This window comes from Armigeres subalbatus, chromosome 3 (assembly GCF_024139115.2).
Source record: "Armigeres subalbatus isolate Guangzhou_Male chromosome 3, GZ_Asu_2, whole genome shotgun sequence".
NCBI lineage: Eukaryota > Metazoa > Arthropoda > Insecta > Diptera > Culicidae > Armigeres > Armigeres subalbatus.
The window spans coordinates 33,857,455-33,873,344 of NC_085141.1; the positions used below are offsets into that span (position 1 = coordinate 33,857,455).

The window sequence follows — 15,890 nt, forward strand, 5'->3', positions numbered from 1 at the left end:
TACTGCTCGGTTATTTTGAAACCATATTTAAGAAAATGTTGTATCGTACGTTGGTGTATTTTAAGTACAATTTGATACTCGATTAATTTGAAAAAATTTCAACCGGAAATCATTATCCCGACCAATCAAATTTCAGCAAATTCCACCCCGACCAAACGAAGAGAATCAAAATCTTATATCTAAAAAACTAACTTAATTAAGACGAAAACTAATATATCGATTAACCAATATTACGATTTACAAACACTTTGATGAAACTCCGCTAAACCAAGGAATCGGCGAATGTTCTAAACCAGCGGTTCTCAACCTTTATCTTGGGAGGTACCCCTTCGATCTTTTCCGTTCATTGAGGTACCCCCTATTATTATCGCCATAATGAAAATAAGCGTAACTAATATATATGATAAACGCTCTTGAAAACTAACGAGATATGTGACTCGCTATTATTCACATAGGGGAACAGACGGCTTTGGCAGGTTTTGTTCTATTATTGGCAGGGGGGGTTTTGTGGACCGAATTTTATGAAATTTGGCCACAATATTCTTTGATATGCAAAGAATGTTTGGGCCAAATTTGAGCATAATCAGTCATAAAAAACCCCCCTGCCAATAATAGAACAAAACCTGCCAAAGCCGTCATTACCCCTAGTTCTATCCAAACATTTGTTTAAAATTCTAAAACCTTCCAATTCAAACCATGTTTATACATCAAGCTTCCTACAAGACTTTGAGATCCGAACCTCTTGAAAGGAGGCTATTCCGAGCCTCTTGAAAGGAGGCTATTCCGAGCCTCTTGAAAGGAGGCTATTCCGAGCCTCTTGAAAGGAGGCTATTCCGAGCCTCTTGAAAGGAGGCTATTCCGAGCCTCTTGAAAGGAGGCTATTCCGAGCCTCTTGAAAGGAGGCTATTCCGAGCCTCTTGAAAGGAGGCTATTCCGAGCCTCTTGAAAGGAGGCTATTCCGAGCCTCTTGAAAGGAGGCTATTCCGAGCCTCTTGAAAGGAGGCTATTCCCAGGGCTCTACATTACGGGTGGGAAGATGTGTAGTTGTGTTGGTAATCCGAGCTTGGTGAATTTTGTACTCACCCAGTGAACTTTTCGGTTTTCTTATGGCAAAATGTTCACGATTCGGTTTCCTTATGGCAACTAACCAAAACAAAGAAAAAATGACCGTCGAAATTGAAGTATTGCACAAGAATTTTCTCATGCAGTACTAAGATTCCGTCGTATTTATGCTGACAACACATCCCTTCATTGAAAATTTTCAACATTTTGCTCAAATTTGTTACTTCAAAAAAGTAAACAACAGCTGATTCGATTTCTTTATGGCAAATTTCCGATGATTTTTTTCCGTTGCAACGGCAAAACACTCACCAATACTCGCAAAACTCGGCCGTTTGGGCCACCCGATATATACCACCCTGGGCTATTCCGAGCCTCTTGATAGGAGGCTATTCCGAGCCTCTAGAAAGTAGGCTATTCCGAGCCTTTTGAAAGGAGGCTATTCGGAGCCTCTTGAAAGGAGGCTTGCGAGCCTCTTGAAAGGAGGCTATTCGGAGCCTCTTGAAAGGAGGCTTCCGAGTCTCTTGAAAGGAGGCTTCTGGGAGCCTGCCTGGAGCTCTGAGCCTGAAGGAGGAGGCCTGAGCCTCTTGAAAGGAGGCTTTGAGCCTCTTGAAAGGAGGCTTCTGAGCTTTCTTGAAAGGAGGCTTCTGAGCCTCTTGAAAGGAGGCTCTTGAGCCTCTTGAAAGGAGGCTTCTGAGCCCTTGAGGAGGCCTGAGCCTCTTGAAAGGAGGCTCTGAGCTCTGAAAGGAGGCCTTGAGCTCTTGAAAGGAGGCTTCTGAGCCTCTTGAAAGGAGGCTTCTGAGCTCTTGAAAGGAGGCTCTGAGCCTCTTGAAAGGAGGCTCTGAGCCTCTTGAAAGGAGGCTTTGAGCCTCTTGAAAGGAGGCTTCCTGAGCCTCTTGAAAGGAGGCCTGAGCCTCTTGAAAGGAGGCTTCCCCAGCCTCTTGAAAGGAGGCTCTGAGCCTCTTGAAAGGAGGCTTCTGAGCCTCTTGAAAGGAGGCTTCCTGAGCCTCTTGAAAGGAGGCTCTGAGCCTCTTGAAAGGAGGCTCTGAGCCTCTTGAAAGGAGGCTCTGAGGCCTCTTGAAAGGAGGCTCTGAGCCTCTTGAAAGGAGGCTCTGAGCCTCTTGAAAGGAGGCTCTGAGCCTCTTGAAAGGAGGCTTCCTGAGCCTCTTGAAAGGAGGCTCTGAGCCTCTTGAAAGGAGGCTTCTGAGCCTCTTGAAAGGAGGCTCTGAGCCTCTTGAAAGGAGGCTCTGAGCCTCTTGAAAGGAGGCTTCTGAGCCTTCTTGGAAAGGAGGCTCTGGAGCCTCTTGAAAGGAGGCTCTGAGCTCTCTGAAAGGAGGCTTCTGAGCCTCTTGAAAGGAGGCTTCTGAGCCTCTTGAAAGGAGGCCTGAGCCTCTTGAAAGGAGGCCTGAGCCTCTTGAAAGGAGGCTTCTGAGCTCTTGAAAGGAGGCTTCTGAGCCTCTTGAAAGGAGGCCTGAGCCTCTTGAAAGGAGGCCTGAGCCTCTGAAAGGAGGCCTGAGCCTTGAAAGGAGGCTTCTGAGCCTCTTGGAAAGGGAGGCTCTGAGCTCTCTGAAAGGAGGCTCTGAGCCTCTTGAAAGGAGGCTCTGAGCCTCTTGAAAGGAGGCTCTGAGCCTCTTGAAAGGAGGCTCTGAGCCTCTGAAAGGAGGCTTCCTGAGCCTCTTGAAAGGAGGCTCTGGAGCTCTTGAAAGGAGGCTTCCGGAGGCCTGGCTTGGAAAGGAGGCTTCTGAGCCTCTTGAAAGGAGGCTCTGAGCCTCTTGAAAGGAGGCTTTGAGCCTCTTGAAAGGAGGCCTGAGCCTCTTGAAAGGAGGCTTCTGAGCCTCTTGAAAGGGAGGCCTGAGCCTTGGAAAGGAGGCTCTGAGCTCTTGAAAGGAGGCTCTGAGCCTCTTGAAAGGAGGCCTGAGCCTCTTGAAAGGAGGCTTCTGAGCTCTTCTGAAAGGAGGCTTCCTGAGCCTCTTGAAAGGAGGCTTTGAGCCTCTTGAAAGGAGGCTCTGAGCCTCTTGAAAGGAGGCTCTGAGCTTCTTGAAAGGAGGCTTCTGAGCCTCTTGAAAGGAGGCCTGAGTTTCTTGAAAGGAGGCTTGAGCTCTCTTGAAAGGAGGCTTCCTGAGCTTGAAAGGAGGCTTCTGAGCCTCTTGAAAGGGAGGCTCTGAGCCTCTTGAAAGGAGGCTTCTGAGCCTTCTTGAAAGGAGGCTTCTGAGCCTCTTGAAAGGAGGCTTCCTGAGCCTCTTGAAAGGAGGCCTGAGCCTCTTGAAAGGAGGCTTCTGAGCCTTTTGAAAGGAGGCTTCTTCTTGAGGCCTTCTCTTTTGAAAGGAGGCTCTGAGCCTCTTGAAAGGAGGCTCTGAGCCTCTTGAAAGGAGGCTTCTGAGCCTCTTGAAAGGAGGCTCTGAGCCTCTTGAAAGGAGGCCTGAGCCTCTTGAAAGGAGGCTTCTGAGCCTCTTGAAAGGAGGCCTGAGCCTCTTGAAAGGAGGCTTCTGAGCCTCTTGAAAGGAGGCTCTGAGCTCTTGAAAGGAGGCTTCTGAGCCTCTTGAAAGGAGGCTTCCGAGCCTCTTGAAAGGAGGCTTCTGAGCCTCTTGAAAGGAGGCTCTGAGCCTCTTGAAAGGAGGCTCTGAGCCTCTTGAAAGGAGGCTTCCTGAGCTCTTGAAAGGGAGGCTCTGAGCCTCTTGAAAGGAGGCTTCTGAGCCTCTTGAAAGGAGGCTTGAGTTTCTGAAAGGAGGCTCTGAGCCTCTTGAAAGGAGGCTCTGAGCCTCTTGAAAGGAGGCTTCTGAGCCTTCTTGAAAGGAGGCTTCTGAGCCTCTTGAAAGGAGGCTTCTGGAGCTCTTGAAAGGAGGCTCTGAGCCTCTTGAAAGGAGGCCTGAGCCTTGAAAGGAGGCTCTGAGCTCTTGAAAGGAGGCTTCTGAGCTCTCTTGAAAGGAGGCCTGGAGCCTCTTGAAAGGAGGCTTCTGAGCCTCTTGAAAGGAGGCCTGAGCTCTCTTGAAAGGAGGCTTCTGAGCCTCTTGAAAGGAGGCTTGGCCTGAGCCTCTTGAAAGGAGGCCTGAGCTTCTTGAAAGGAGGCTTGAGCCTCTTGAAAGGAGGCTTGAGCTCTTGAAAGGAGGCCTGCTTCTCTTGAAAGGAGGCTCTGAGCCTTCTTGAAAGGAGGCTTCTGAGCCTCTTGAAAGGAGGCTTCCTGAGCCTCTTGAAAGGAGGCTTCCTGAGCTTCTTTGGAAAGGAGGCTTCTGAGCTCTTGAAAGGAGGCTACTGAGCCTCTTGAAAGGAGGCCTGAGCCTTCTTGAAAGGAGGCTTCTGAGCCTCTTGAAAGGGAGGCTCTGAGCCTTTCTTGAAAGGAGGCTTCCGAGCCTCTTGAAAGGAGGCTTCTGAGCCTCTTGAAAGGAGGCTTCCGAGCCTCTTTGAAAGGAGGCTCTGAGCCTCTTGAAAGGAGGCTCTGAGCCTCTTGAAAGGAGGCTTCTGAGCCTCTTGAAAGGAGGCTTCCTGAGCCTCTTGAAAGGAGGCTTCCGAGCCTCTTGAAAGGAGGCTTCCGAGCCTCTTGAAAGGAGGCTTCCGAGCCTCTTGAAAGGAGGCTTCCGAGCCTCTTGAAAGGAGGCTTCCGAGCCTCTTGAAAGGAGGCTTCCGAGCCTCTTGAAAGGAGGCTTCCGACGTTTTTAAAAGGTGGCTTCTGAGTCTCTTGAAAGGAGGCTTCCGAGCCTCTTGAAAGGAGGCTTCCGACGTTTTTGAAAGGTGGCTTCTGAGTCTCTTAAAATTATGCCTCTGAGACATTTGGATGGGACTTTGGACTCATTTTAAGAGACTCGGGAGCCACCTTTCAAAAAGCTCGGCAGTCCTCTTTCAAGAAACTCGAAGTCCCTTTCAAAACGTTCAGAAGCCTCCTTTCAAGAGGCTCGGAAGCCTCCTTTCAAGAGAGAAGGCTTCCGTCCATTTTGAAAGCGGCTTCCGAACCTTTTGAAAGAAGATCAAGCCTCTTAAAATGAGGGTTCCAAGTCTCTTGAAAGAGACTTCCGTGTCTTTTGAAAGGAGTTTACCGAGACTCTTAAAAGGAGACTTCTGAGCCTCTTAAAAAGCCGTTTAAAAGAAGGCTTTCAAGCCGCTTTGAGGGGGGAGGCACGAGGATTCCAGGGTGTTCCGGAATGTGACCAGATGGACTAAATACTCTCGGAACACATTTCTATGAGCTTGATTTGCAAAATTATGAAGTTTGAAACGTCCAAAAGACGTGTTTCCGGCTCGACCAGGAAGTGACCATATTTCCGGGACGGGAGGTTACCCCAGTACTCCTATAAACATCTCCGGAGCAATGTTCTTTTTCAAAATGATGACCGATGTTCATAACACTATGGGAATTAGTGGATCGATGCAGAAAACAAAAAGCAAATTCTATGCATTTTAAAGTTTAGTTTTCCGGAGAAATTGGGGTCAGGTACGTAAATGTTAATTGTTTATGTTTTCTTGTTATCACTGCTCGGTTATTTTGAAACCATATTTAAGAAAATGTTGTATCGTATGTTGCTGTATTTTAAGTGCATTTTGATACTCGATTAATTTGAAAAAATTCAACCGGAAATAATTATCCCGACCAATCGAATTTCAGCAAATTCCACCCCGACCAAACGAAGAGAATCAAAATCTTATATCTATAAAACTAACTTAATTAAGACGAAAACTAATATATCGATTTACCAATACTATGATTTACAAACACTTTGATGAAACTCCGCTAAACCAAGGAATCGGCGAATGTTCTAAACCAGCGGTTCTCAACCTTTATCTTGGGAGGTACCCCTTCGATCTTTTCCGTTCATTGAGGTACACCCTATTATTATCGCCATAATGAAAATAAGCGTAACTAATATATGTATATGATAAACGCTCCTGAAAACTAACGGGATATGTGACTCGCTATTATTCACATAGTTCTATCCAAATATTTGTTTGAATTTTTTGTTTTTTCGTGAAACTTTCCAATTCAAATTATGTTTATACATCAAGCTTCCTACAAGGCTTTGAGATCCGAACCTCTTGAAAGGAGGCTTCCGAGCCTCTTGAAAGGAGGCTATTCTGAGCTCTCCTCTTGAAAGGAGGCTATTCTGAGCTTTCTGGAAAGGGAGGTTGCCTCTTGAAAGTGAGGCTATTCCGGAGCCTCTTGAAAGGGAGGCTATTCTGAGCTCTTGAAAGGGAGGCTATTCTGAGCCTCTTGAAAGGAGGCTATGGAGCCTCTTGAAATGAGGCTTCCTGAATCCTCTTGAAAGGGAGGCTTGAGCCTCTCTGAAAGGAGGCTTCCTGAGCCTCTTGAAAGGAGGCTTGAGCCTCTTGAAAGGAGGCTTGAGCCTCTTGAAAGGAGGCTTCTGAGCTTCTTGAAAGGAGGCCTGAGCCTCTTGAAAGGAGGCTTCTGGAGCTTGAAAGGAGGCTCTGAGTTTCTTGAAAGGAGGCTTGAGCTTGGGAGCCTCTTGAAAGGAGGCTTCTGAGCCTCTTGAAAGGAGGCTCTGAGCCTCTTGAAAGGAGGCTTCTGAGCCTCTTGAAAGGGAGGCTCTGAGCCTCTTGAAAGGAGGCTCTGAGCCTCTTGAAAGGAGGCTTCTGAGCCTCTTTGAAAGGAGGCTCTGAGCCTCTTGAAAGGAGGCCTTCCGAGCCTTCTTGAAAGGAGGCTTCTGAGCCTCTTGAAAGGGAGGCTTCTGAGCCTCTTGAAAGGAGGCTCCTGAGCCTCTTGAAAGGAGGCTTCCTGAGCCTCTTGAAAGGAGGCCTGAGCCTCTTGAAAGGAGGCTTGTTTCTTGAAGGAGGCTCTGAGCCTCTTGAAAGGGAGGCTGAGCCTCTTGAAAGTTTGAAAGGAGGTTTCCGAGTCTATTGAAAGGAGGCTTCCATGTCTCTTGAAAGGAGGCTTCCATGTCTCTTGAAAGGAGGCTTCCGTGTCTCTTGAAAGGAGGCTTTTGAACCTCTTGAAAGGGACTTTCGAGTTTCTTGAAAGAAGACTTCCGAGCTTTTTGAAAGGTGGCTTCCGAGTCTTATAAAATGAGGCCTCTCAGACATTTGGATGGGACTTTGGCCTCATTTTAAGAGACTCGGAAGCCACCTTTCAAAAAGCTCGGAAGTCTTCTCTCAAGAAATTCAAAAGCCCTTTCAAGAGACTCGGAAGCCTCCTTTCAAGAGGCTCGGAAGACTGTTTTTCAAGAGAGAAGACTTCCGTGCATTTTGAAAGAGGCTTCCGAACCTTTTGAAAGAAGATCAAGGCTCTTTAAAGGAGGGTTCCAAGCCTCTTGAAAGAGGGCTTACGATCCTTTTGAAAGGGGTGTTCAAGCCTGTTGAAAGAAGGCTTCTGAAACACTTGAAATGAGGCTTCCGTGTCTTTTGAAAGGAGTTTACCGAGGCTTTTAAAAGGAGGCTTCTGAGCCTATTAAAAAAAGCCGTTTAAAAGAAGTCATGAGTCATGAAGTCTATGAGTCATGGTGCTTACTCGTGTTCTCTTTCGGCTTCTATACAATAAAATGTTGATTTTGATAACTGTCATCAGTAGTCAGTAGCAAATATGCTGATCTTCGGTTTGGGCTAAAATAAAATTCTGTAATGCTGGTTTTCATTGATAAAATCGGCATTTTCCTTTACGTGGGCGTCTTACCCCCAGTTTCCCTAATCAAGCACAGGTTTAACCTTCTGTGCATCAACTGAAAGGCCGTCTTCGGTAATAATATACCCTAAGTAGGGTTACTGCTCCTGGACATCGTCTCACAGCTCCGATATTCATCCCACAAAAAAAACAAAGCAATGGAAAGTTATTTGGTTTGTTTCTTATTTTTGTGTTTTTGTTTTTTTTTTAAACAGTGAGCATGCATGTTAGCAAAAAGAAGAGACGAAATTGGTGCCGTATTTCTTTGTTCCGCGATGAGTTGAATATATGTTCAGTGAGATGGAAAACGAAACAGTTCCCCTATTTTATTTTCTGCTGACAAAAGTTTGACTTTTGATTGTTTATGGTCAAGCTCGCATCTTGAAAGCGTTATGCTAGAATTTTTAGGTAATATAAATGACTTTCAAAGTCTTCAGTGGTAATAATCGTGTCATCTAAATAGACGTACCTCATTTAGCGCCCTACGTGAGGCCGTGAGAATGGATAAGAGTTAATTATTTTTCAATTTATAGAAATTATTGAATTCAATTTAAATTGCATTATTCTTCTTATCTGAGAGTGAAGCGTGAGGGTAATTCTGTTGGTCAAAATAGCCGAGTTTACTGAGAACCTCTGTTGAATAAATCTTTCGCATTTGGAACAATGTGAGTTGTAATACGAATTGATTCTGGGTTACGTGGATTATTGGTATCGGAAATCAGACAAGAGAATGAACACCGTTTGAGGAACGTCTATCTAGACGACACGATTATTGCTACTTAAAACTTTGAAACTCATATGAACTAAAAATTGTAGCGCAACACTATCAAGATGCGATCTGGACCATAAACATTCAAAAGTCAAACTTTTGTCCATGGAAAATAAAATACTTAGGGTACATAATTTCCGAAAACGGCCATTCAACTGATAAGATTAAGTATTAAAGAAGAGAAGTCTAAACCTGCGCTTGATTACTCAATACCTAAATATGTTAAGGACATTCGCCGATTACTTGATTAAGCGGGGTTTTATCAAAGTGTTTGGAAATCGTAGTATTGATTATACGGTTTATTATTTTTCCTCTGAATTAAATAGGTTTTTTTAGATATAAGATTTTGAATGGTTCCACTTGGTTTTAGTCGGGGTAAAATTTGCAGTAAAGCTCGAGCTTTGGGAAAAACATCCTAGTTAAAAACTACCTGCCCTGAAGAAGAAGTCTCTGGCCGAACTTAACGGAACTAGTGATCCTTTATTTCCCAAAAATGGCACTTAAAGTCACTAGTTTTGTATAGCCTTACACGTGACACATAGGAAAATCTGACCCTGGACTAAAATTTAACAATTTGCTTCATAACCCAAGCAACAAATCTGTTTATGTCCCCCCAATAAGCGACGTAAAGGGAGGATGAGTGAAATGACAAAGAATCCTGAAAAACCATTGAATGCTTTCTTCTCAATTTTGGACAGCAATCAACTAAAATTCCGAACACAAATTCCTAAATATACCTAACGTAAATCTCCTTCGTCTAACCTACAAATCTCAATTTCTTTCACAAAAAAATGTCTGGCCGTACATAAAATGTAGGTGTGGCCCATCATCAATCCAATCATAATAATTTTCGGAAAATTCATAAGCTTAGTAACATTCGGATTAAATTCTAAGATAAGCGAAACATTATCTAAATATTGACATTACGCAATCTTAATAGCGTGAACAGACTGTTCCAAAAAGCAATTAGTCACTTTGAGACCACTTTTCGCTTATTCATAGCAATATCCAAGCATCAACTTGTTAATTTACTTTTGTATATTATAATATACAAATGAAAAAAAACTAAAATATTTTAAGAAACTGCAAAATGTGGTGGAAAAACCACGTAAACCATAAGCAAACGATTCATCGAAAGCAACACGATCAGACAGGATAAAAATATTCAGCAAACATCCAAAAAATATGACTTAAATGCATGCACTAAATTGTAGTCAATAATCCATTCATAAAGCCCCACGCAAGACTTTATCCAAAACACTTGGACCGGGCAATCTCACGTTTGTCCACTGTCACTCATCAAGAGCGTCGTTGTCGTCGTCGTCGTTGATGCGCTCGCTATAATTAGCGCAACTCACGCGAAAAACAAACCGCTCCTATCCGGATTCTACCCAGCCTAGGAAACAAAATAACTTTATCGGCGGCTCCCAGTCATCCTCGGCCGACTGTGTCACAAGAGCCCCAATAGAAAACAGCGTTGTCCGGTCAGGCCCTGTTTGTCCTCTACCGGGCCACCCACACAAATCCAATTCAATCACATTCTTCTATCGCGCAAATTTGTTGACCGTTTCACTGGGATGACATTGCAATATTTTTTTTTTCAATATTTTAGTGAAAAATCTAGCAGCTGAATTCTGTGTCGTTGATGACGACCAGTGCGATTCATGTGACGATGCTTCCAACCGTTGTCGCACCGAATCGGTCATCTCATCTTATTTGTTTGCGCGCCGTGCCCATTCCACATTGCAAATAGGTGCTTTTGTCTTTTCTACTGTTCTATACTAGGAAATAAAATTATGGGTGTTGATAATTTCCAAAACAAATGCCGATTTTTGAAACATTAGGAAGTCCGTCGCACAGAGATAAGATAGGCCATAAACGAAAATAGAACCGGCTGGATGATTTGGAGGAGACGATTACAGTCGGTGAAAATGATTTCTTAATCAAATTTATGCCATGACATGACATTAAAATTTGCTGTTTGTTATGATCTTTTTCCTATTAAAAAAAGAAGTATTCTACCTCAAAATAAAAATGAACAATAACACTTGCAGGTACTAAAATGAAGACTAACCAAACTGAAAATGTATTAAATTAAAATGTAAATTAAATATTTAAAATTTTTAAAACACATTTTGTTCTCAATTTATCACAGTTTTAGAAAAAAAAAACAAATATTTTAATACTCAAACTCATGAAACGAGAAGTAGGTCATACCACGCAACTTAGAAATACGTCATTGCTTACGAAAATTCTCTTTTAGATATACAATAAAATCAAACAGTTTTAGAATCTTTTTTCACCGACTGTAACAGAAAAAAGAAAATGATCCGATCAACTGAAACCTAATCTTCTGATAGATGGTAAATGTAGATCGTGAAAATAGATACAATTGGCTGAAATAAGAAATTCTAGAAGTAGGGACAACACAAACCAATTGATTATGTACAGCGAGTAAATCGAGAGAAGATGGCAATGCTAGAAACAGGTGGATTCAGCGGATGCAGACGCTGCTCTGTACACATCGATGGTGGGAGAAGATTAGAGAAGCTGCACAGGAACAATTCCAGGATATTGCAGCCGTGAGCAGTGGGTGCGTATTGTGGTGGTGAGGTTTAGCTGAGAAACAACAAATAAGTACAGAGTGTGTATTATGCGGAATAGTCGATGGCGGCTGCTATCATGATCATTGGCCAAACGACGAGGAAGGCGTCTGCCATCGAAAATATGGGGAAACCAGACGAGAAGCTCAGTGAGATCTGTGGCGCTACTTACTACTGTGTTGAAGAACGGGTGCTTCAAGGCCCTATCACGGTGATACGCTTGCTGGGGTCCACCACCAGACACTTGCGGATCAGATCTTTCGGGTCCTCTGTGGAAAAGAGAATAAGAACGAAGATATTTTGTTTGAAAACCATGTTTAGCATTAATACCATAATAACTCAACACAAAAGATTTTGAGAACGTAGCACATACCTATGCATTACGATTCTTTTTATACAAAAGGATGTGAATAATTAAAAGAAAATTTACCTAACTTCGGAAGTAGTGCACTAAGTTCACATAAAGATGCGCTAAACAACGCAACAATGTTTGACAGATAAAACTAGAGGAAGATAATTCTAATTTGGTGGTACGCCGACAATCTTGAGTTGAGAAACTATAATCTTGATAAAATCACAATGAAATAGTAGATAATTTCGCAGTAATAATAGTGAATAAACTCAAGTAGGCTTTGTCGATGTCAATCTACTTAATGCCATTCTAACAGCCAAAATGTATTACTTCTGATTCTTTGTCCACATATATAGCGTAAGTTATTTCATGAAAAAAATTGAATAAAATGCATAATACAACAATAAGGTAATGCAGCGTTTGTAGCTAAATGCAATTTGGTATTACATAAGTACATATTTTAAGCAAAACGTGTAAATTTCTGTTATACAAACCCGCATAGTAAAAAACTTTCTACTGTATTGTTGCAACATCACATTTAACTTAACATACATTGTCAGTTCAATCAAAGGTAATTGCCTATTTCCGAACCTGACCCCAGTACGCCAGACTGGTCGCTAGGCTGCGAAGGCCGACGGAGGTCCTTCGGAGCTTAGTTGGTTAAAGCACCAGTCTAGCGTACTGTAGGGTCATGGGTTCGAGTCCCATCGAAGGGAAAGTGGTTACCCAATACATTTTTTCAAATCAATATCTTCCACATAACGTGCTATATTCAGCATATGAGTTTTCATAACATTGTAAATTAACGTCCAAGTCGGGTGGTTTAATCTCCGGAAATAGGCAATTACCTTTGATTAAACTGAACTTGAGTTGCGTGCTTCTGGTTTTACGCAATGCGGTCGGGTCTGAGCTTGACGACCGACTGGCAAATAGCTTACACAACCTCACTTGATCAGTACTGCTGTTGATGAAGAATGTATAGCCGCCAGACATTCTAAATACTCACGCTCCTCTAATGTGGACGTGTACAATCACACATGTGGAAGTATTGGCTTGATAAATGGATTGCGAGTGATTTGACTATGCGTCCAATTTAAATCTCGAGCTCGTTCAGTAGCCGCTAGGTTGCGAAGGCCGACGGAGGTCCTTCGGAGCTTAGTTGGTTAAAGCACCAGTCTAGCGTACTGTAGGGTCATGGGTTCGAGTCCCATCGAAGGGAAAGTGGTTACCTCCAATACATTTTTCAAATCAATATCTTCCACATAACGTACATATTCACATATGAGTTTTCATAACATTGTAAAATTAACGTCCAAGTCGGGTGGTTTTAATCTCCGGAAATAGGCACTTACCTTTTGATTGAACTGAACTTGAGTTGCGTGCTCTGCTTCACGCAATGCGGTCGGGTCTGAGCTTGACGACCGACTGGCAAATAGCTTACACAACCTCACTTGATCAGTACCGTTGCTGATGAAGAATGTGTATAGCCGCCAGACATTCTAAATACTCACGCTCCTCTAATGTGGACGTGTACAATACACATGTGGAAGTATTGGCTTGATAAATGGATTGCGAGTGATTTGACTATGCGTCCAATTTGGGAATCTCGAGCTCGTTCAGTAGCCGCTAGGTTGCGAAGGCCGACGGAGGTCCTTCGGAGCTTAGTTGGTTAAAGCACCAGTCTAGCGTACTGTAGGGTCATGGGTTCTAGTCCCATCGAAGGGAAAGTGGTTACCTCCAATACATTTTTCAAATCAATATCTTCCACATAACGTACATATTCACATATGAGTTTTCATAACATACATTGTCAATTTTTGTCTTATGATTAGTTTACACTGAAATTATAAATGTCTCTCTGACGTGTACTTTCCATAAATGTACGCTAAGCTTACCATATGCAGTTAATGTATAACATTTAGTTATAGAACATTTTTATACGTTCCGTATTTGAACGTTTTTCATTTTAAAATTATAATAGAATATAATTGGAAAATATCTCTCAGTGTTAATGTTTTGTCTTATGATCCACACATGTTCCCATATCATATTGAGCAAAAGCGGTATTTTCGTGATGTCACGCATACGCATACATATGGCTATAGTTCAATATTGAAGCTACATTAACAGTTACAGTTGTAGTTCGGTAGTATTTGTGCAGGCAAATCTAGCAGAAAGTTCGCTTTCTTCTGTCAGATCAACAAAGAAAAAAATTGAAAGTGCGCAAAACATCGATTGCGAGTGAATATTTCTCTTCCATTTAAAGGTAATTGACATAAATAAAATAAAAATAAATGTATGTTGTTCTTATTTAATGTTTCTGTTGTTTTCAGATGAAAAATGTATCGCTCACAATTCGAACGGGTCAAGAGACCGGTGCCAAGAGATGTGCCTTTACACAGTGTTCTACATGTTCTTTTGTTTCAATACGAGGTAAGCAAACACATAATGTTTTCTGTTCGAAAAAAGTGTTAAACTTAATTCAATGCGTTCTTTCCCAGGTTAACATGCAGCAACAACCGATGGTTATGTTTCTTCCGCAAGTCCTGTTCTCCAAAGTTCTCTATTCTCCAGTACAAACCAAGCTACAAATTAGGCACTGAAGCTTATAAACGCCAACTATGTTTGTGTTATAAATGTATATATAAAATGTATGTTAATTATAATTATTAATAATAAATGCATTTACTGCACTAAAACTCTGTTCAATTCATTTATTTTTAACTATTTCATATTATTTGATGTAATGAAAAGAAGCGCATTATGCTGAGCCTCGCATATCCTCCAATTATGTTTAACTTATAAGTCAAAAGGTTCTAGTTGAAAAATATGGATTGAATCTCAACCTTATGATATAGAATGAGACGAAGATTTTGTTCGCGAAAATTGCCATTTTTTTATGGTAACCTAACTTAACAACCCATTCGCCATATTGTTGATTGGCCAATAACCGTTTCATATACTGTCAAAACCATTCATAATAAAGTGAGCTTATTGTTATGTAGGACGGTTTATGGAAATTTTCAGACATCATTACAAATGGTTATGAAGAATATAGGATAACGTCCATGCATGGTTTATATTTAGGCGGGAATAGTTGGAGAATGCAATTTAATGTAAATGAAAGTCAAAACTGCAAATATTTAATTTTGATTTGAATCAATAATTAGAACCACTCCCAGTAAATAATTACTGGGAATTGGTGAAGTACGAACGCAGTCTGACATAGTAAAAAAAAAGGTTTCTCTGATGATTTGGCTGCGTTCCGAATGATGACTAATTTGCACTGATATGTTAGAAAATGTATAATAATAGAATATTAATTACCACCAATTGTTGAACAATCAGCACATAATAATTTGCGTTCAAAACACAACCTTCTAGAACAAACATCCCGAACAAAACTTAGGATCAAATCGATAACATGTTTTGATGTTGATTACTTGGCAGGTTAATATCGTTTTGGTCTTTTTAAGGGTTTAGTACACTATAAGTTCCAAAAAGTCGATATTTTCAAGTGTCTACTGTATAGTTTGACCGTTATCGATGAAACGAGCGATCTTTTTAGTTCCTATTAGTAGGGACACGGCAGGTATTTTCGTCTGTTCGTCATAGTCTCGAAAACCAATAAAAAAGACGCTTTTTTGTAAAACTCATACGTACCAAATCGTAAGCTCAGGAGAAACGTTCTACTACAGTGGAGTTCTAGCAAATGTACGTTCTTTCGTTGGTTTTAGCCCCTACGACGAAGGACGGAAATACCTGCCGTGTCCCTACTGCGGTTATCTGGAAACCATGTTTCCCAAGTTGGTGAACGTCATAATTCAATAGAGGTAATAAACTATAGAGGAATATTGTCGCTGTCGTCACTGGCGAAACATATTTTGCTGGCGTAGATAGGGCGCTAAATGTCAACGAAGGAAAAATCGGTACGTTTTGACAGATAGGTACCCAACATGTTTGGGAACGATAACAAATAAAGGGAACCGCAGCGACAATCGTCCTCTATAGTTTATTACGTCTATTCATAATTCAAACACAGTTCGTCTTATTTGATCGCGATTTGAACTAATTCTATACCGGTTAAAACAAAAAAAAAATATAACAGAGGAATCTTTCTGGGTATTGTAATTAGAGGTGTGCGCCACCGCCGACAGTTTTTGGCACGCCGCCGCCGCGGACATTTTTTTAAAATTTGTCACGCCGCTGATCTATATTTTTCCACGCCGATTCAAATTTGAAGAAGTCCGCAGAATTTTCCGTGGAAATTTCGAAGATTCAATCGAATTTCCGTAGAATTTCCCGAATGATCCCAACATCATCACTCCAGAGAATATTTTTCGTAAAAATACCAATGATTTCCTTGAAAATTACCGTTGAAATTCTGAAAGTTTCTCAGTCAAAACAAAGAAAAACTGCGAGTGGAATTTCCGAAGAATTTCTCGCTGAAATAGAAGGATCGTTCGGCTGAAAGTAGTTTGGCCGAAACCTACAAGGATGAAAGTTGTT

At 41.9% G+C, this 15,890-nt stretch overlaps 1 long non-coding RNA gene and 1 pseudogene across 1 annotated transcript; one reads left to right on the forward strand and one right to left on the reverse strand.

The window, feature by feature from the left end:
- Positions 1-15,890, reverse strand: part of LOC134226580 (phosphorylase b kinase gamma catalytic chain, skeletal muscle/heart isoform-like) — a 95,715-nt pseudogene that overhangs the window by 37,759 nt on the left and 42,066 nt on the right.
- On the forward strand, positions 13,508-14,089 carry LOC134224048 (uncharacterized). Its single transcript, XR_009982820.1, has 3 exons — positions 13,508-13,647; positions 13,715-13,814; positions 13,883-14,089. It is a non-coding gene; the product is annotated as an uncharacterized LOC134224048 (long non-coding RNA).